This window comes from Canis lupus, chromosome 14 (assembly GCF_048164855.1).
Source record: "Canis lupus baileyi chromosome 14, mCanLup2.hap1, whole genome shotgun sequence".
NCBI lineage: Eukaryota > Metazoa > Chordata > Mammalia > Carnivora > Canidae > Canis > Canis lupus.
In genome coordinates, this window is record NC_132851.1 from 56802213 (window position 1) to 56824748 (window position 22536).

General features: G+C 32.8%; 1 long non-coding RNA gene across 1 annotated transcript in view; it reads right to left on the bottom strand.

Annotated features, from left to right (window-relative positions):
- The window catches only part of LOC140603501 (uncharacterized), an 82201-nt gene extending 60824 nt beyond the window's left edge, over window positions 1–21377 (bottom strand). Inside the window, exons 1-2 of the long non-coding RNA XR_012006490.1 lie at window positions 21124–21377; window positions 10534–10607 (exon numbers count right to left, since the gene is read on the bottom strand). This is a non-coding gene — a long non-coding RNA (uncharacterized lncRNA). The remainder of the gene's footprint in view (window positions 1–10533; window positions 10608–21123) is intronic.
- Between the last annotated feature and the right edge of the window lie 1159 nt (window positions 21378–22536).

The window sequence follows — 22536 nt, forward strand, 5'->3', positions numbered from 1 at the left end:
CCCGGTGCATGGAGCCTGCTTCTCCCTCTGCCTGTGTCTCTGCCTCTCTCTCTCTCTCTGTGTGACTGTCATAAATAAATAAATAAATAAATAAATAAATAAATAAATAAATAAATAAAAAAACAAGAAGGTAGAGAAAAGGAGAAGTTGCTTTCTCTGTCTGACAGTTTGAGCTGGATATTGGTCTTCTGAACTTATATCATCATTCTCCTAGTTTTCAAGCTTTTGGACCCTGTCTAGAACTATACCACCAGATATCCCAACTCCTTTTAATAAAATCTGATGGTTCTGTTTTTTTAAAACACTAATAAAATGGATTGTCCCCCAAAATTTAACCTTTTGCAGAATGTTATATTCTTCCATAGTATCTTCATATCAAAGGAGAAAACAGGAGTATTGTCCTATATATCAAACATTTCTAAGTGCTTCATGAGATATTAGTACTTTCAAACTCCCTCTTAATGAGTTTTATTCATATATCCTATTTAAATTTTTTACTTATTTATTATCACAGCAGTGAGCTAAGAAATATTCTGTGATGCAAGAAGGGTTCAGTCATTAAGATGTACCAGTTTATTCTTAATTGCTCTTTAAAAATATGGACATTTATCTTAGCATTTAGAAAAATCAAATGCATATAGAATGTAATTTAGAGTGAGAATATGATATTTTCATTGAAAGTAGGTGATCTCTTTGTGTCAATAAAATGATTTACATATTCAAGTATTTTTTATAATATCATCCTATAAAAATCTAAGTTAAGCGTATTGTAAAAATAAATAGGAGTTATAATATTGTTCCATGTGGTAGTGTGGAGCTTATACCATTTACTTTAGATCAGGAGATTTACCACTAGCCTGAGAGGTTTTGAAATTGGTTTATTCATCAGCTTTATTTTCTGTCAAATTGCAATCATTACCCTTTTTTTTTCCTGATGGTAATTCCAAAAGAGTATTGACTGTCTTAGCTATTGAATGTACAGAAAATTTCCCACTCTCTCACTGACTGAAAGATTTTTAAAGAATATGGATTCCTTGGGAAACATTGCATTGCACACAGGATTTTATACAATTTCTTTATATACTATACTCCCTGTCTTTGAGATCTTTTCATTTGCCATTTTATAGGCAGGTGAGGACTTTGTCCATTTTCCTCATTTTTATAGTGCTATATGTCACATTTGTGGGTATGGTTGTCAACTTAAAAGCGGGGTGGGGAGTTAATATTTACATTTATTTTTTTAAAAAGCTCTGATACTAACATATCAGGACTGTAACTGAACAAAAAAATGAAGGTTTGGAAATCATGAGTGAAATAAATTTTGGGGCGCCCAACTGGACCAGAAGCAAAGAAAAAAGTTACAGCCAAAATTTTGATGTATAAATAATCTGATTGGAATATGGTAGCTATTGGTAACTACTGAAAATGGCCCTTCGCTGGCACTGAGTCCTAGATACTTACTGTAATACTTCCAGACTCTGTGATTCCAGAATGCTCCCAGACATGATACTGTAACTGAGTCATTTTGCTAATACTTAATGTTACAATTTACAACTATTTATTTTAAAAATCTTGACTAGGCAAAAAAAAATTTAAAAAAAAAGAAGACAAAGGGATAATCCTTGCTCTGGGTCCTATTCAAAGCTTAGCAGAGTTTGGAATTAGTTTAACAATGTATAAAAGCTAAATATCTCATCGCTGCACATCATGTTTCTGGAATCCAGAGAGATTTGTTAAACAAGTGTAAAAAGTTAATGAGTAAAAATATGTAGAACTTCCTGTCCTACATTTATTTGGCATCTAACATTTAATTCAACACTCTAGTGGTACTATATGATTAAATAAAATATTGAACCAGTGGATATGGGAAAAGGATTGTATTAAATGAATTTTTCCCTTTATTTTGGAAACACGTTTTTACTGTGCAAGGATTTATCTATATGTAGCATTATAAAACTCTTGATTATAGAAGATAATTAATGTACAAATCAGAATTATAGCACATTTCTTAAAACATCTTTAACAGCATGTAATGGTTAGTTTTATATGTCAACTTGACTAGGGTATAGTACCCAGTTACTTAAACAAACATAAATCTAGGTGTAGTGTGTAGGCATTTTGTAGATGTGGTTAACATTTACAATCAGTGGACTTTAAGCAAAGAAGATCACCTTCAATAATGTGAGTGAACCTCATCCAAGTAGTTAAAAGGTCCTAAGGGTAAAACATAAGTTTCTTGTTTTTCTTTTCTTAAGATTTTATTTAGTTATTTATGAGAGACAGAGAGAGGCAGGGACATAGACAGAGGGAGAAACAGGCTCCCTGTGGGGAGCCTGATGTGGTACTTGATCCCAGGACGCCAGAATCACAACCTGAGCCAAAGGCAGACGCTCAACCACTGAGTCACCCAGACATCCCAAACATGAAGTTTCTATGGAGGACCCTAACTGATACACACAGGTAATTTTATCTTTGTGTGTGTGTGTGTGTGTGTGTGTGTGTGTGTGTGTGTGTGTGAAATTATTTAATTATGAAATATTATTGAATTTTGAAATAAGTTTTCAATATTTTAAATGTCTGTTATTAGAGATACATAGTCATGCACTTCTGTAAAATTAATTGAGAATTTCTTTTACTTGGTGAAAATATATCAACTCTTTTATGGTTGTTACAACAGATGTCCTGTCTTTCTCAGCTGTGATCATTAGTCCAAAAACTTTTATGTGGGTCTGTGCCTAAAAGTTTTATTTTTCTTTAATCTATTATATCTAGCAAACCCCTTAAGAATGTGCCACTTTTTGAAAGACAAGGCATATTAATCTATTTATCCCTTAAGATACTTTGTTCTCCACAAATAAGGACAGTATATTGTAATAGTTAGGAGCAATTTTTCCAGAGGTAAAACAAACACAGTATTCATCTGAAATTTCTTGAGAAATTTAATTAAGTTATTTTCCAGAGGTAAAACAAACAGTATTCATCTTGAGTTTTTTTTGAGAAATTTAATTAAGCTCTAACTAAGCTTTGGTTACCTTAAGTGTAATAGTGATAATAAGAGTGTTTAATACCAAGGCTAAATAGGTACCCTACGGACTGGAGAGGGTGAATTTCCTGCCAGCTGATGTTGTTAAACTATTAGATCTGTTCACATAATACATTAGCTGGAGTGATGTCAAAATAGATGTCAAAATAAACCCTTTCAGAAAATCTTTCTATGCCATGATATGATTCATTTATCTCCCGAATGTGAGAACCAAAGAAGCTAAGGAGTTGGGAGTGCTGAAGTATCTTAACTGAACAACAAAGCTATTTGCTGGCCATTTCTGAAAAGCTCATCTATTTGCACTTTCTTTGGATCTTTGGATAGTATGGTAAGGGATTAGGGTAGTGACCCTACAAATAAGTGCTGTGTATTTCATGTGTGTATTAGTCATATCAGTTTGTTTTCATTGCATTTCTATTTCTCATTCTTCACAGACCATGCAATTTCTGTTTATGGACATACATATTTCTGTATTTCTGGGGAAAAATCAAAGGCCATCCTTTTTAATGGCCAGATAGATAACTATGAAACTGTCTCAATTACAAAATGCATAATGTAAAGTGATTGTGGTCACTTTTGCATTTTCTATCCTCTACTTTTACAATAATCAAAATGTATGAAAATACAAGGGCTAAAACTGTTTCTCTATGCATTTTAACTTAGATATATGCTAATTATTACAGAAAAATCCAAATTATTGGAAGTTATACTTAACAGAAAACTAACATATGTAAATCTGAATATAAAAATTTCAATTCTGGGGTGCCTGGATGGCTGTCAGCTAAGCGTCTGCCTTTGGCTCAGGTCATTATCCCAAAGTCCTGAGATTGAGCCCCACATGGGCCTCCCTACTCAGTCAACTTCTCCCTCTTCCTCTCCCCTGCCCCCTTGCTTGTTCTCTCCCTCTCATAAATACATACATACATACATATATAAAATCTTTTCAAAAAAGAATTCTACTTATCTAGGATGATTGCTTAAGGAAATGTTGACATAATTCTGTGTCAAGGTCTTATTTTAATTTCTTATATGAATATTCTCCCTCAATAATAACTTTTGGTAATATCTGGGGATCCCAAATACCATGCTTGTCTGCTTTCAATCATAAACTGAACTTTTCAGTTTTCCAGTTGACTCCTATGACAGAGACTTCTATTACTTTATGGGAATTTGGGGAATCTAGAAAACCCAGAACTCCCTTAAAAATAGATAGCTTAAAAAAAAAAAAAAGCCCTTATAACACCTGAATTCAGATCTACTATAAAGTTTCTGTAATTAAGTAGTGTGACACTAGTCCATGATTCAATACATAGCTTAATGGAACACTCCATAATAGACCTACAATTTTACTCATTTGATTGTTTTACTGTGTTGATATTAATAAGGGCTTCCCTCTTAATGAAACTCATTTATCTTGCATACCTGAAACTATACCCATTGAATAGACATTCCCCACTTCCTTCTTTTCCCTAATACTCACTGGATTTTTCATAAAAGCACTAAATGAATTCAATTTGAAAGAGAAGATATTTTAAACAAATGGTTTTGATAGATACCAGTTTTGAGATGGATCCGAAACCTAAAGAAATAGCTAAAACCGTGAACCTTTTTAGGAGGCTATACTAGGAGAATATCTTTTGGATCTAATAATACACAAACTTTCTTAAGTAATTCAGAAATTATAGTTCAGTGGCAGTGAAGCTTTGCCTGTGACAGCCATATGTAAGGGAGTTTCCTGCTGCTTTATGCTAATGTCAGAATTGGCTTCCTGTCTCCCTGGACCAGAAGGATTTTTTCCTTATTTCCTCAGCTGTCTATTGCTTTTTCCCAGGTCAGGAATTTTCTTTCTTCTTTTTTGTTTGTTAACTTCTTTTTCCATAGGCTTTGCCTCTATCATAGCAATAGATCTTTGCCTAGACCCTGTGCTGCTTTACCTACAGTGGCTCAAAGCTTTTATTTCCCCTAAAAAAAGGATTTGGGGAGCAGACAGTGTCCATGTGCCACACTGATCTCCATATCTACCTAAAATCTTTATCAAAGTATCCACAGAGACCGACCATGGAAGAGAGCTTGTCAGTGATTTCAGGCTTTTCCTGTTTGATGTTCCCGGGACACTAAACTAAGTGACAGTTTACATTCAGCATCTAAAATATTCTAGGGAAGGAAAATAAAATAAATAAAATAAAATATTCTAGGGATGCATGGGTGGCTCAGCGTTTGAGTGTCTGCCTTCTGCTCAGGGCATGATGCCAGGATCTGGGATCAAGTCCTACATCGGGCTCCCCTGCATGGAGCCTGCTTCTCCCTCTGCCTGTGTCTCTGCCTCTCTCTCTCTCTCTCTGTGTGTGTGTGTGTGTGTGTGTGTGTGTGTGTGTGTCTCATAAATAAATAAATAAAATCTTTTAAAAAATATCATAAAATTTTAATCTGTTTCTACCTACCTCTATGGTGTCACCATAGTCACCTCTATGGTGACTGTGTTTTCTTTCAACGATTTATTAAAGATAAAAGAAAGAGTTCAAGTTCTGTCTCAACTCTGCAGGAATTATCCCCCTTTGAAATTCAATTGACATTGATATGGTTGGGCCAACACTCCCTAGTCACAACTGACTTACTCAAGGAAAGTCATGATTTGTAGATTTGGAGCTTTCTCACATTGATATGGTTGGGCCAACACTCCCTTGTATCTTTTTAACATCATACTTAGAATTGAAATTATTTTTTTATTATTTTTTAAGATTTTATTTATTTATTCATGAGAGACAGAGAGAGAGAGAGAGAGAGGCAGAGACACAGGCAGAGGGAGAAGCAGGCCCCATGCAGGGAGCCTGACATGGGACTCTGATCCTGGGTCTCCAGGATCATGCCCTGGGCTGAAGGTGGCACTAAACCACTGAGCCACCCAGGCTGCCCTAGAGTTGAAATTCTAATATTATTTAAAATTATTGTTTTGTATTGTTCTGTTTAGTTTTACTAAATGTCTTTTGAAAAATTTACAGTATAATATACACTATAATATTCATATTTTTGTTGGAAATTTCTGTAAGTTTTAAAAATATATAAAGTTTCATGACCTCCAACATGAACAAACTATAGAACTCAATTGCCCCTTCAAAAATTCCCTCATACTTGGGGATCTCTGGGTGGCTCAGCAGTTTGGTGCCTGCCTACACACCCAGGGCGTGATCCTGGAGTCCTGGGATCGAGTCCCATATTGGGCTTCCTGCATCGAGCCTTCTTCTCCCTCTGCCTGTGTCCCTGCCTCTCTCTCTCTCTCTCTCTCTCTCTCTCTCATGAATAAATAAATAAAATCTTTTAAAAAAATCCCTCATGCCCATTTGTAACAAATCCTTCCATTTACTCTCAACCCTTAGCAAGTATTTAACTGACTTTTGTCTTTAGGCTTTTGCCTTTTACAAAATGCCCTACAATGGTATCATAGAATGTGGCCTTTTGAATCCATTTTCACCTAACATAGGCTCTGAAAAGTATCCATCATGTTTTTAGATGCTTATTAGTCATTCATATTAGCCCATTTTAAATTGTATCATATGTCTTCCTAGTAATGAAAGCTTTAGATATTCTTTATATGGTCTGAGATAAGCTGTTTAAAAGTGTCACTTGAAAAAACTAAGAGTTAAAAATAGAACCACCCTATGACCCAGTAATTGCACTACTGGTTATTTACTCAAAAGATACAAAAAATACTGATTCAAAGGACATGCAACTGATGTTTTTTAACAGCATTATTCACAATAGCCAAATTACGGAAAGACCTAAACCCAAATGTCCATCTACTGATGAATGGGTAAAGAATATGTGTTTGCATATTTGTGTATATATACACATATGTATACATATGTATGAATACACATAATGGACTATATTACTCAACCATCAAAAAATGAAATCTTGCCATTTGCAATGACAGGGATAGAGTTCACATGTATCACGACAAGCATAATAAGTATAGTAAGTTAGTCAGAGAAAAACAAATACCATATGATATCACTCATATGTTTAATGAACATTTGAAAAAGAAAAAACAAAGAGAGAAGGGTGCCTGGGTGGCTCAGTTCGTTAGGCCTCTGCTTTCCGCACTAGTCATGATTTCAGGGTCCTGGAACCAAGCCCCACATCAGGCTTCCTGCTCAGTTGGGAGCCTACTTCTTCTTCTCCCTCTGCCATTCCTGTGGCTTGTGTTCTCTGACTCTAGCTCTCTATCAAATAAATAAAATATTTTTTTTAAAAAAAGAAAAGAAAACAGAGAAAAACAAACTATAAAATAGACTGTTGACTGTAGAGAATAAACTGAGGGTTGCTAGAGGGAAAGAGGGTGGATGGATGGGCTAAATGTATGATGAGCTTTAAGGAGGGCACTTCTTGCGTTGAGCACTGTGTGTTATACACAAGTGATGAATCACTAAATTGTACTCCTATAACCAATATTACACTCTTAGTTAACTAACTAGAATTTAAATAAAAACTTGAAACAAAAAAAAAAGAAAAATATTTTCTTCCAGTCTGTGGCTTATCTTTTCATTATTTTAATGGTATTTTATACATTTAATTGGCTTAAATATGTCATTGCAAATGCAATAATTTACTTCATTTCAAGTTGTGATTGTTTGTTGCTACTGTATAAAAATATGACTGTTATTTGTATAATGAACTGTGTACTATGTCCTTGCTAAATGTGTGTTTTTTTTTTAGTTTTTATTTATTTATTTATTCATGAGAGACAGAGGGAGAGGCAGAGACAGAGGCAGAGGGAGAAGCAGGCTCCATGCAGAGAGCCTGGTACAGGACTTGATCCCAGGACCACAGGATCACACGCCCTGGGCCGAAGTTAGATGCTCAACCGCTGAGCCATCCATGCATCCCTACATGTGTTTATTATAGTTATTTTGGGGTATTCCTTGTAATTTCTTACATGCAAGATAATATCTTCTGGAAGTTAGTAGAGTTTTAGTTTTTTTTTTCTTTCCAAACTAGCTGCCTTTAAATTATTTTGTTGTTCTTTGTCTTGATGTCTTAATGTGCTAGCTAGAGTAATGCATATTACAATGTTGAATAGAAATGGCAAACGTAAACATCCTTGCCTTGTTCATTATATTTAGAGAAAGCCTTCAGTTTTCAACATTAAATATGATGTTAGCAAAGGGATTTGCATAGATGCACTTTACCAAGTGGAGAAAAATCCCATTTATTCCCAGTTCATTGATTAGGTATATTATTTTTCACATGATTGTTCATCTCTTGTCTGATCATGTGGTTATTGTTCTTTATAATGTCGTATGTTACATTAATTATTTTCAGATGTTAAATCAACCAACCATTCGAGATCAATCTTAGCTGTTGAGAGCGTATAATACCATTGTCATGAATGTTATTTGCCATAAGTCACATTGTTAGCATAAACTATCTCATATTGCATAAGTCCTCAGTTATATAAAGGCTTTCTTTTTTTATTTGACTATAGTTGACACACAATATTAGATTATTTTCAGGTGTACAAAATAGTGATTTAACAATGTTTTACTTTTTACTGTGCTTACCATAAGTAAAACTTCCCTCTGTCACCATACAATACTATTCAAATACTATTGACTATATTCCCTAAGCTGTAGCTTTATTTCCATGACTTATTTATTCCATAACTGGAAGCCTATATTTCCTTCTCCCCTTCACACATTTTGCACATACCTCCACCACCCTCCCTTCTGGCAACCATCAGTTTATTCTCAGAATTTGTAGGTCTGATTTTGTTTTTTTGTTTGTTTACTCATTTGTTTTGCTTTTTAGGTTCCACATATAAGTGAAACTGTGTGGTATTTGTTTTTCACACACTCATATATATCAATAACACGTATATCCTATAGTTAACATATCTGTATTTATATATCTTATCTTTATTCATTCATCTATGAATGGATATTTGAGTTGCTTCCATACCTTGGCTATTTTAAATAATATAGCAATAAACATAGGTGTGCATATATCTTTTTGAACAGTGTTTTCATTTTCTTTAGGTAAATACTCAGTAGCGCAACTATTGGATCATATGGTGCTTCTATTTTAATTTAATTTTTGAGAAACCCCCATACTGTTTTCCACAGTAGCTATAGCATACGAAGATATTCTTATCAACCAGGGCACCCTGTGGGTTCAGAGGTTATCTTCCAGGAGCTAGTCAATAACCATTCTTAAAGAAATTTAGAATGCTAGAACGTGTGGGTTTAGGCAGCCCAGAATTATTGAGTTAACCCTTTAATGCACAATTTCCAAGTAGTTCAGTGATAAAATATTTTTTAATAAAAAGAAGTTACAACTCATGTGTTTTAACTTAAAGCTCTGAGGGGATATTAAATCAACTTTTATAGAGCCAGTTTCTTACAAAATGTCAACTGTTGTTGCATTGTCATGTAATAAAAGACCTAGTATTAAAAATCATATTGAGTGACAGAAGAGAATGTTCTATAAATGATTTGAGTGATTTTTAAAAATATTTGACATGCATAAACATTTGTTTTTGTATTTATATATAAAAACTTTCTACATTCTAAAAAGATTCAAAATGTGGAGTGTATGCTTAGTGCATTATTTGCAAGCTTTATCATCATATTATTTCCATTATAAAAAGCAGTAGAAAAATAAAAATATGTTCTTTTAAATTTATGTGCAATATAGTGAATCAGCTGGCATATTGTAATTAAGAGTAGGGTCAAATATACATGTAATAAAGTGGTAAAAAAGTACCATTCTTACATAAAGTTTTATAATGACATTTATGATTTATAGTAAATCTAGTTCATAATAATATATTAAAGATATATCATTTTTCATTGTATAGTTCTAATCGTTTACACATTTATGTCTCTTATAAAAGTGACAAAAACATTGGCATTTTTGCCTACAGTGGTTACTTACTCAAAATGAGGTTCACATTTATGTCATATAATAATTATTTGTTAAATTTCTCATTTTTATAGTTTGATGAAATTTATTTTCTTTTTTTTTAAGATTTTATTTATTTATTCATAGAGACACAGAGAGAGAGAGAGAGGCAGAGACACAGGCAGAGGGAGAAGCAGGCTCCATGCAGGGAGCCCCACGTGGGACTCCATCCAAGGTCTCCAGGATCACGCCCCAGGCTGCAGGCGGCGCAAAACCGCTGCGCCACCGGGGTTGCCTGAAATTTATTTTCTTAAGAAAAATGTTTTCAATTTTATATGTTCAAGTAATACACAAGTTTAAATGTCATCACTTATTCAGTAGTATAGAATCAAAGGCTATGACAAAGCTATTTTCAGTATATATTTCACGTGTTTGTCCACAATAAAATTATGCATGTTTTTTTTAGCTATTCATGCTACATTCAGTAGCTCTAATACATATGAATTTATTTGCAATCTAAATGCCATCTACTTCAAAGTAGGATTTTAGTTGACAATATGTAATTATTTAGAGAACTCTATTGAATTACTAACATGTTTGAAGATTTCTAGGTGTGCAGACAAAATTTTCCTGTTTTGTTACGTCAGTTTCACTAGTCTTCAAGGCTCTAGGATGAGAAAAAAAGGAAAACAAAGTTTTTAGGTCACTCTTACCCCTGGGACACTATTTGGACACTCTCAAACAGATTTGATGGTGATCATTTTATTAATTATGCTATCTAGGACTGAAAGAGATTCAAAGTAGTTTAACATGGTTGGAGCATGGAATGTGACACGCTGATGGGAAAAGCGGAAGGAAATAAGCCAGGAGAAATAAGAGGTAATGTATTTATGGAAGTCCTTCTAACCTACCTGATCTGTTATGCTTTTTTTCCTCTGAGGGCATTAGGAATTCACGGAATATTATGATTGGCAGATATTACTAACATATTAGTGGAAAGGGTTAATGTACTTTAAATTGGGGGGGCATATTTGACTTTGATGAAAACAGTGGATATACAGTATTTGTTAAATACAGATCTAAAAAAAATACAGATCTAAAAATAAGAGTAGGTAAGTAGATGATATTTCTTTAGAAATGTATGATATACCTCACGTATATACAAGTGGTATACAGTATTTTTTAAATATAGATCTAAACATAGGAGTAGGCAAGTGGGAGATTTAACGTTTTTTTTTTTCCAACCATAGATCCGTGCAATCAAAACCCACTTGGCTGGTGACATACAATGTAAACTCCATGAGACCTGAAATTTCATTTTTTATTGTTAAAGTAATTAAACAAAGAGGCCATCAGACTGAGGTGGAATCAATGCATTGACAGTCTATGTAAGCAAACTGAAATGTAACCCAGAGTTAATTCCTATAAATGCTTCAAGGGTAAGAAATTAAAACCTAAGAACAACCAATCACAAACAGCCAACTAGACTTTCCCAAATTAAGCAATCATTTAAGCTTTACTTCTGTGTCTACTCTACAAGAATCTTTCCCTTAGATTCTGTTGGCTAAGTGCTCCTAATCATTTTCATTTTGGCACTGCCAGATTCAACTCCATGTTTGGTCAAACAAATTCTTCAAAATTTTAATGTACAATTTGTCTTGTAACACTATTCTCTTTATTATCAACCTCCATAGTACCCAATACATAGTTATCCAATAAAATTTTGAATGAAGTAATGAAAATGGTGATTGCTCGAAGTTGCATAATACTGTAATATCTAAAGTTTAATTCTTAAGGAAATATCAGTGAAGAAAACAGATTGAAAAGAAGATGGTTGATATTAACACACTTACTTAAATGTTAAATAGATTTTAATGAACACAAAGTAGAACATGCCAAATAAAGGAGAATATTGATAAGAATATAAATACCATTGCATCTTTAATAGAGTGATTCTCATTTGCAAATGAACACATGACAAGTAATTGGAGAGCATAAAAGTAAGTCCTGGAAACCCATGGCCAGGTTGGGTAAATGAATTATGCTTAGAATACTCAACATAGAATGTTGAATTTGGTTATGAACATTTTTAGTAATTCATAATTTCTAGTATACTACAGTTAACACAGAATATCCTAAAGAAAGATTTCATGCATTTGTATCTTCTCTATTTCCATAGTTCATTTTTATCCATTTTCATTTTCAGTTACTTTTATTGCTAGTGCAGTAAATATAGCAGTTGTAGAAATTTAAAATTATTAGAAAGAACTGGACTTTTTGCTCTGACCTAGAATGACATTCACATTTACAATCATCCATTGGATCTTAGCCAAAGGCCAAGAAGTGATTCACATTTACAATCCTTAACGTGTATTTCAGACCTTGAAGGAATTATGTTACCGTATTTGGAACCTAACTAATTTTTTCCATAAAAAATATTTAAAATATGACTTTTTAATAGTAGGATACTAATAGAAATGACATTTAAGGATATTAAGTTTCCAAAGATTAAGACAGACTATGCTTTTGATACAAATGGACCATTTGAATGGATACTATCACCAAAATTGACCATATTTGTAAAATGCTTTCACTTTTTCTCATTGAACAAGATTCAAATCTTATGGTCATGTTGATGTAAACTATTTTGTGACAGTGACTTTTAGGTCCTGGGTATCTTTAATCTAAAATTAACATGTGCCAATTTGCCTAGGCAATCTTAGTTTATGCTTATTACCCAAAAGTAATGATTAACAGTGATCCACTTAATTTCCAAATCTTTCAATTTCAACTGTAACTTTAAAAAATATATTGCCACCCAATCTTCAATCTAATACAAAGAATTTTCCTGAGATGCTTTAATTTTGAGGTCTGGGGGGGAGAAAGAGGGAGAGAGAAAGAGAGAAAAGACAACGTGTATATGAGGGAATTAATTTAAAGTGGACTAAATCAGTAATGAAACAGTATTTTACTGGGTTACTGAGTTAGAAATAATATTGCATCATTAAATTCTACATTTAAACACTGAGACGATTTCATTATTATGGAATAATCAAAATAGTGCTAAATAGTGATTGAGTTAGATCAACAAATCAGATGTATGATGACAATTCCAATATTCTATACTCTGTCTCACTAAGGCATCTAGGTTCCACTGTAATTAGATTTTGAAAACTTGATATAATATTTTTATTCTATGTTTCCTTCTTTGTAAATAAGCTCCTGAACCACATGATTTCCAGTTACCCTGAAGTATATTTTAGGAAGAAAACACACGCACACCGAGTTATAATATAAGTTCATTTCTTTAGTTATTGTAAATGCTATTTATTTAATTCTTTTTCTATGTCTTATTTGTTGATCTTATTTATTATATTTGGTTTAATAAATAATAAATAGTCACCAGTAATTGCTATTATATGATCCACTGGATATTTCTTTAGAAATGTATGATATGCCTTGTGTATTATGCATGCTTTTATATCCCCAGCTAGATTATGAGTTTCTATAATTTGAGGTACTGTGGTTATTCAGATTTCTATCCCCTGATGTTTATAAGAACATGCACTATTTAATAAGAATACAAAAATAAAAAAAAAAGAATACAAAAATATATATTATCCCAGTAGCCATATTCACAGAAATACTATTATTTCATTAGGTAAAATACATGGACTTTTTTTCCCTTAAAAATTATCTTTGTTCTTTGAGAATTGATTATTTAGAATTTTTATAATATTCTTGTTTATTTTATTTGCAGGTGTTTCTAACACCAGTAATTCTATCTTTTCCTTTTCCTGTAAAAACAGAGTCAATCTGTATGAAGGATTCTATAATTTTGTGTTTAAGGATAATGCTGTCTTATTTTGGATATATTAAAATTCAATCACATACAAATATTTTAGCACATCATGTTTTTATTTGAGGTGTGAATATTTAGAAACCTGCCACAAAGTAACATGAAACATTTGTAAGTCAGCTGGTATATATTCAAGCTTTTTCATCTGTCAGATTTTTTATTCTTGTTAATTCTGGCACAGCTAAAGCAAAATTAATAGGTTTATAACTCAGCCAAATAGAATCTAATGAACCAGATTTTACAATCAATAGTTTCATAAAAGTAATTCAATCATATTCATACATAATAAGAAAGAAATGGTTTGTGGTTAATCAATTGAGTTCAAAATGAATTATTTCTACATTTATATTCTTGTTACCTATTTAGACTTTGTGTTGCTTTTTGGTTACTTCTCATCCTAATGTATAATGTTATTAGTTATACTGAAGGTCATTTATATTTTCCCACTGAAATGGAAGGAAGTTGGAAGGAAAGGAAAGAGAAGAAAAATTAAATAGGAGAGAAAGAAAGTCTTGAAATTGGTGAGGTTATCAATGAGAAGGATAAAGAAAAAAAACACAAAGGGAAGAAAAATTATTACTCATTTGCTTAAATGTCCTTTATTATAATGGCTGATGATGAGTAAAAGTAACTTAATAAAACAAGTGTGCTCCAAATGCCAGCCATGAGGTATAAACATGAAATGCACAAAGTGAGTCTTTCAAAATCAGAGGCAAAACATTGTTTCTTCTTCTCCTCCTCTTCTTCCTCCTTCCTGCTCTCCCTTTTTCCAGTTTCTGATACTCAGAAACTATTTGTTACTTAAATGATCATCTCATTTAACTCCAAAAGCAATCTTATGAATTTATAACTGTTCTTTCTCTATCAAAAATAAAGAAAATTGGGCTTAAGGGGAAAAAAATACTAAACTAATGTATATGATGTGCGCAACTAAAAAGCTAAAGAGACATCTATTTGATTCTAAAATATTGTGTTTTTGTTTATTTATTTATTTTTTTTTTCATATGTTATGCTTCTTTTTTGAGGCAGAAAGTCTGGAGTAGTACAGAATTAAAACCCATCCATAGCTTTTCAGGCATTTCCTGCACGTATGAGTGGGCTCAGCTGAAAGGGTAAGGGTCTGTTTATGAGGATGCTGCTCAAGGAACACTCATCAGGAAATGTGGATGTCTCAGCACAGCTCTTTTTTTTTTTTTTTTTTTAAGATTTATTTATTTTAGAAAGAGAAAGAGAGCACACATGTATGTGAGCAGGGAGGGGCTGAGGGAGATGGAGAGGAAACGAATTTCACACAGACTCTCCGCTAAGCTAGGGCCAGACAAGGGGCTCAGTCTCACAACCCTGAGATCATGACCTAAGTGAAATCAAGAGTCAGAAGCTAAAGGACTAAACCACCGAGGTGCTCCTCAGGGCAGCTCTTTAAGCTACACTAAAGAAATGCTAAACATGGAAAAATCATTTTTTCTAACTCTGGTATGTCTTAGTTATTATTCAAAGATTCTTCTACTTGCCTCATGCATCAGAGTGATTTGAGGTTACTTTTAAAAATTTAGATTACTCTGAGTTCTATGGAAGAAGCAATTTTTTCAGGGATGTTTCAGCAACACCATATACCACATCCTCCTACTAGATGGATGCCCACAGCAACCTGAAACTTGCCTTTCCCTTAAGAAAACTCTAAAGTCATCATAACCTGTGCACTTATTTTAAAGTCATTATGTATTTAAAATGTGCTTGTGCTTAGATTACTACAGTCCCTTTGCCATTTAGGCTGTTTTTAAGTCAATTATTTGCAACTTGCTTGTAGACTGTATTGCTCTGACAGGAATTTATATTATTTTACCTAACTCTTAAAATTTTTGGTAGTTCCATTCTCTAGTTAATTATCATTTTCCACTGACATCACTGGTTTCAAAATATAAATTTCATATATTTTCTATTTTTCATTAAGGCCTACATATGTTTATGTTTAACTACTATTTATTATTGTTAATACTATTATTTTTAATTTCAAAATTGGTATGATAGCAAGAAGAGTAAAAGGCTATTTCCAAAGAGTTGGAAAGTGTCAGCAGCACATTTAACAAATAAAATTACATGAAATATTCAAAGTTTTATTATAAAATAGATTTTGTATTCAAGGATTTGGGCTAATGTAAGTGTCTTCAGCAAGTTTAAGATAGGAAAGTTTAGGCTATGATGTTTAGCTAGGTATGTTTTAAATGCATTTTTTACATATAATATTTTCAATTTACAATAGGATTATCAGATGTAACCTCATCCCAAATTGGGGAAGAGCTGAGTTCAGATTTTGTTTTGTTGTTAGCTTGAAAGTTATTGTTTTTGTGTATTTCTGTATTCATATTTCTTCCTTAAAAATGATGCCACGACAAAAACCTTTTAATATTTATTTTGTAAGTTTGAATTCTAAAACCATGACTTGATTTCAGGTGGCCTGATTTACCACTGAGTATGTGTGCCCAGTTCAAAGACTATTTACTAACATTATATGTATCTTAATTTGTTTCAGCTTGCTAATTCAGTGAAATTTAGCATTTCATTCTAACTTTGAGTCATGTGTTTGAATAATTGTTTTTTCAGGGCTAACTTCTCCATGAAACTTTTCTCCTGATATCTGGCTTTTTTTATTACTGAAATTATTTCTAGTCTTATTTGGTCAGTTTTACTTTATTTTTCAACAGATTTTGTTATTCCGTGATCTTCTTTTTTGTTCTGAGAGAAAGGAGGAGAATAAAACCACTCTTTGGAAACATAGTTCTAACCATAAAACAAAATCTTAAGTTTTGATTTTATAAAATCAGAGATATCAAATAGATATTAAAATTTCTATACTCAAATCTTCTGGATAGAAAAGGCTGCAAAACTGAAAGTCCTATGTAAAGTTGATGTTTCATGAATAATATTTTTGATAGAAAAACACCAGAAAATTTTGGTTAAAAAGATACTGAAAAAAAAAAAAAGATACTGAAATTGTGCAGAAACACATGAGATACAAATAGGGATAAAGAATGATAAAAATTCTGTCCATAATATATTTTAATTCAATGAAAAAAATATTTTTATTTTTCCATTTTATCTTTCATCTCAGGCAAAACTAGAGAATCAAAAGAAATGTAGATGGAAGAAAGTATTTCAAATACTCTTAAAGTCAAGTGAGACACGCAGACATCTGTTCATGTTTCTGAGCTGCTTAAACTTCATCAGTCGGTTAAAATATTGAAATGACTTTTTAAAATTTGAATGGATTCTTAAAGAATGCCATGTAAAGAGGAGGAAATGAAAATACACGACACCATCATTTTATTAAAATATGTGCTTTACCTCATGTTACCTTTCTGAAATGAGCGCCTTCTTTAAAAGAACTTCATGCTTTATTCAATGATAAAGGGGCAATGACTTAATTACTCAAGAGCACCAGGTCACTCTCTCTGGGCTCTCATTAAGCACTAAGCACCTATTCAGTGGGGAATTCATTATGGCCCTTATAAGAAACTAGTGCAATTTTATATAACAAATCTATCCCCTTTTAAATTATTTGTTAAGTGCTTTAACTTGGTTTCCTTTTTTTAGGCTTTATCTTTTTTTTTTTCATTTAGTATCCCTGAGAGTGAATTTGAAAAATGCCTTTATGATTATAATTAAACATTTCAATATATAAAAATGCAATAATCACCAATACAGAATTTCTAAATTATATTAAGCTGCTCTTTTTCAGGGAATAGGTGAGTTCAACAATGCTCCAAAATACAAAGTACTTAGCTAAGAAACATATCTCTAGTCTTAAATAACCTGAAAATTTTAGTCTATATAAAATAGGACAATATGTTTTCTCCATTATCTATTAATATGTGGTTTATAAATTTTGTTGTGTGAACCATTATCACAAATTATATATACATAGTCTACATTATATATATGGGCAGCTATGGTAAAAAAAAAAAAAGTTTGCATTCTACTTTAAATAATCCAAAGGAAAAAAAAAAAATAAATAAATAATCCAAAGAAAATAAATAAATAAATAAATAAATAATCCAAAGAAAGATTATAGATAGATAGATACTTATATGATGTCACTTTAAATATAAATATGTGAATATATGGTAATATATATAGTTATATATATATATATATATATATATAGTATCTTTCTTTGGATTATTTGAAGTAGAACACAACACTTTTCTTTCTATAGTTGCTCAAGTAACTGTTTAATCTTATTTGAATACTTATAATATATATTAATTCTTTTTCAAAAATACCAACATTTTAAAAAAATCACATGAGGATTTATTACAGTTTTAGTTTATATCATTTTATAATTGTTATGCTTTTCATTTAAGAAGCATATTTCTTCTGGAAGACAAGTGCATATTTGTATTTCATTAACTCTATGCGATATACCAATTTTTAAATAATGGAAAAGTAATCAAACTTCAGCTAATAAGCAACATTATTATATGTTTTGATAAAAGTAGAATAGAAAAAATAATTTTTAAGTGAGTAATTGCATCATGCATTTATTTTGCTTCAATACAGTGCTTATAAAAATATATTTTGTGGAACTCTGTTCTCTAAAAATGCTTTAAAAGAATGAATGAGAGAGGGACTTAAAATGGAAGAAATAGAGGGAGGCAGTGAGTGAGCTAGTAAGAAGGAAAAAGCTTTATTTTTAAATCATTTTAAAATTATGTATAACATGTCTTTCTTTTCTTTTTAATTTTACTTATTTATTAATGAGAGACATAGAGAGAGAGAGGCAGAGACACAGGAAGAGGGAGAAGCAGGCTCCATGCAGGGAGCTTGACATGGGACTCGAATCCCGATGTCCAGGATCAGGCTCTGGGCTGAAGGTGGTGCTAAACTGCTGAGCCACCCGGGCTGCCCTGTCTTTATTTTCAAGCTCACAGTAGACCCTTTCATTTTAAAAGCTCTAAATAATATAAGACAACTGTGGTATTTTTCAACCCTTCTAGTATAGATTACTACAATTGTTTTATTTTCTTTAGCCATACTACCAAATTTATTTGGCTATTGATATAAGCCAAAATAAAAAGGGATAATTCAATATAAAGGCTAAGAATGATGACTTGGATTAAGTTTATAGTTGTTTTCACTTCTATTCATCTGAAGATGGCAATAGCCATGTAAAACCTGACTAACAAGGAAAGGTGAAATGGGAAGGCTGCTAACCTAAAATGTCGCATTGATTTTGAGACCAACGGTGGGTGATGAGACTGGTATAGGAAGGTGACTTGCTATATAGGTAATAAAGAAAAATTAATTCAACTGTATCCTGCAAAAACATGGGAAATAGAAGGTACAGTTAACTGATCTTACAGGTTCGGTAAAATGGTTCCCAAACAGAATGTTGATTGTTGAAATTTGTTTCCTAGGGAAAAACAAACAAACAAAAAAAAAAACAAAAAAAAAAAGGAGCTCACAAAAGAACTGGTTAAATTGCAAGAAAATTTACACACACACGCTCACACAAACACACACACACCAGAAATTCTAGATCAGATGGATCTGGAAACTGAAATGTTTTCTTAACCATCTAGAGATGCAGTCATTAAGGGCCAGCTTCAGGCCAATGATAAATCAAGGGTTTATTAAGAGTTAAGAAAGAATTGCGTGGCTATCATTAATTTCTTTCAGCTGAGGAAATGACCCTAAAAAAAGAGACCAAGGGTGTGGTCATACGAACAGATGATAAACTCAAAATGGCTGTAATTTAATCTAGCTGTAGGGGTATGGGTCATAATTAATTCATCATAAATTTGGAGACAAACCACTATTTCTTGCTTACAATATTACTGAACGGTAGATGAATGTCAACCTAATTCTTCCTTGTAGGTGATTTGTCTTATTTTCTAATGTATGAGAGTCATTTCTGTCTTAGATAAACTGAAGTTCACTAATAGATTCAGATATTCAGATGGGTAAGTTATGTTATTTGTATATTACCTCCTCGCTTTTAAATCATGATCTGTATGTCTCATCTTTTTTTATCTGAAGACAACTCTATTTCTTCAGTTGTTGAAAACAATGACAACTATACACAAATAAACAAAGACATACTTTACTGTATTCAAGAAACAATTGGTCAAGATTTTGCAAAATCCCTGATTCTCAGTTTTTGTAATTCTAGAATGAGGAAGAATTCTAGATTTTGTTATAGACAACATCTGGGAGTAGGTTAGAAAGGTATATTTTTAGGTTTCACTTCATATTTAGTGTATCAAAATCAATAAAGTTTGAGAGGCTTTGTGTTAGAGAGCTCCTAAAAGATTTTTCACTTTTGATCAAAGTGATCCCGAGGTGGACACTTTGGTGTATATGGGGTTTATTTCTTTTTCAGAAATATGTCAGTTTTCTAATGCCACATGGAAGCCACCCCAAAATTTAATGACTTAACACACATTTATAAATTTGTATGACTTATAAATGTATACACTTGTATAGATTTTATCATTTATAAATAAAACATTTGTAATAATTTATTTAATAATTGTCATCTCATGTGAAGAGCAGTTCTGATCTGATTGGATCTACTCATGCTTTCCAGTCAGCTGGTGGCCTAACTGGACTTGGCCATTTTGCCATGGTCTTGTGTGATATAGCAAGTATGTCTCAGGATTTCTTCATAGTCTCTCATCCAACAGCATACTACCAAAGCTTTTTTGCATGTTGATAGTTACAGTGTTCCCAAGTTCAGCAGAGAGGGAAAACTCAATGTGCAAAGTTATTCAAGACTTCACCAAGCATAGATTCACTGTGGGAGGGGATACAGAGAGGTAGAGGTAGGTACAGGGAGGCATAAAATAATGGGGACAGATTCTATAAGAATCTACTTCATTGGGATCCCTGGGTGGCGCAGCGGTTTGGTGCCTGCCTTTGGCCCAGGGCGCGATCCTGGAGACCCGGGATCGAATCCCACGTCGGGCTCCCGGTGCATGGAGCCTGCTTCTCCCTCTGCCTGTGTCTCTGCCTCTCTCTCTCTCTCTCTCTCTGTGACTATCATAAATAAATAAAAATTAAAAAAATAAAATCTTTAAAAAAAATCTACTTCATTAATATCATTAGGAGATTTAAAAAAAATTCAAATAAGGTAAGGGTAGGAAGAAAATGTGTCCCAACCATTCCTCCCTTGTAATGTCTGTTATCTCCCTTATTGTCTCTGTTTAGAAAATTAAGGGAAAGCTAGTCACCTCATTATATCTACAACACCTGAAGCTGCCGTGTACCTCAACTTTATGTTATGAAATTCAAGGGATGATAGCCGCCCAAATGTAGACTCCAGTACCTGTAATGCTGTCCTTCCCATTTACTTCCACATCTATTTACAGACTGCTAGCAGCAGCCTTGCTGCTCTTTGAATAAAGATTCCATTGCTCACACTGGGTCCTATGATAGGCTTCCTAAGAGCTGGTTTTTATCAACCTTAATATGTTGAAAAATTATGAAATTGATAAACATTACAGCTTTCTGTTTTGTACGTTAACCACATAGCTGGTGGTCAATAAACACAAGTGCAGCCTATATCTGAATAGGAAGCAATATCATTAGACACAGCAACTTCAAAATCTATAGTAACAGAGTGAACCATTGTGACTTATAAATGGCCAAATTCTATTTCTTTTACTATGGTTGCTATGTATTCCATTAGGTTCCTCTCTTTCTCTCTCTTTCTCTCTCTCTCTCTCACACACACACACTCACACACAACCCCTTTGTTATTCTCTTATGACTGTATCAGCAACCACATCAATAGAAACGAAGAATATAATAGGGAAAAATATGAATCCATTTAGTTCCAGGTCTAAGGTGCACATAAGTTGTCCCCTGGGCCTACAAGGTCATAATAATGAGCTGGCACAATGCCTGCCCATGCCATCTGCTGTTCTCCAAGGCTGCTGTCTTTATCTATTGCAGAGTATCCCATAAGCAGACTAGACTCAGTATTGTCTCCTTTACTTACAGAAGACTTCTCAGTCTAGGAACAAGGAGACACCCAATAATACTCAGCTAAAAGCCACCTGCTATAGAGAATGCTGAGGCACAGATTTAAAAAAAGAAAGAGAGAGAGAGAGAGAGAAAGGAAAAAACACCGAGATGATAATAGCTATTTTTACATTATTAGTATTTTTCAAGGTCTTTTATGACATCCGATGTCCATTCTGTTGGTCTCTCTCTCTCCCATTTTAAATGAAGTCGTTAAACTTTGGAGCAGCAGTTGTCAGGCTATCTTTATTAAATATTAAAAACTACATTTGATAAGATTTTATAATGTTACTTAACTAATACAATGAAACTAATTTATCTAACCAAGACTGCAAAAAAGTCTTAATTATATATGATCCTCCATGCTTTTTTTCTCTTGTCTTTCCGTAATGCATTAATAGATTTCTATGTCAGTGTATGTATGTGTTTTTACTTCCCCTTAACTACAGGGATTTGAAAAGCAATCTTATGAAAACACAGGTTAAAGTAAACCAGAAATGGCCTACTTTGCTTTCTTTAGCGTTTGGTCCAAATAGCCTGTCTCCAAATACTTAAATATGAAGATTCAAAGTAAATCAGTTAGAGCATAATAAAATATCAGCATGTAGATTAAATTTTTCTTACTATTGGATTTTATTTTCCACTTTTTGAATTTTTAGATAAATAGCTCTCAGCTTTGAGCTGGTTAAAATGGCGTGCACTATTTCAGCTGTTA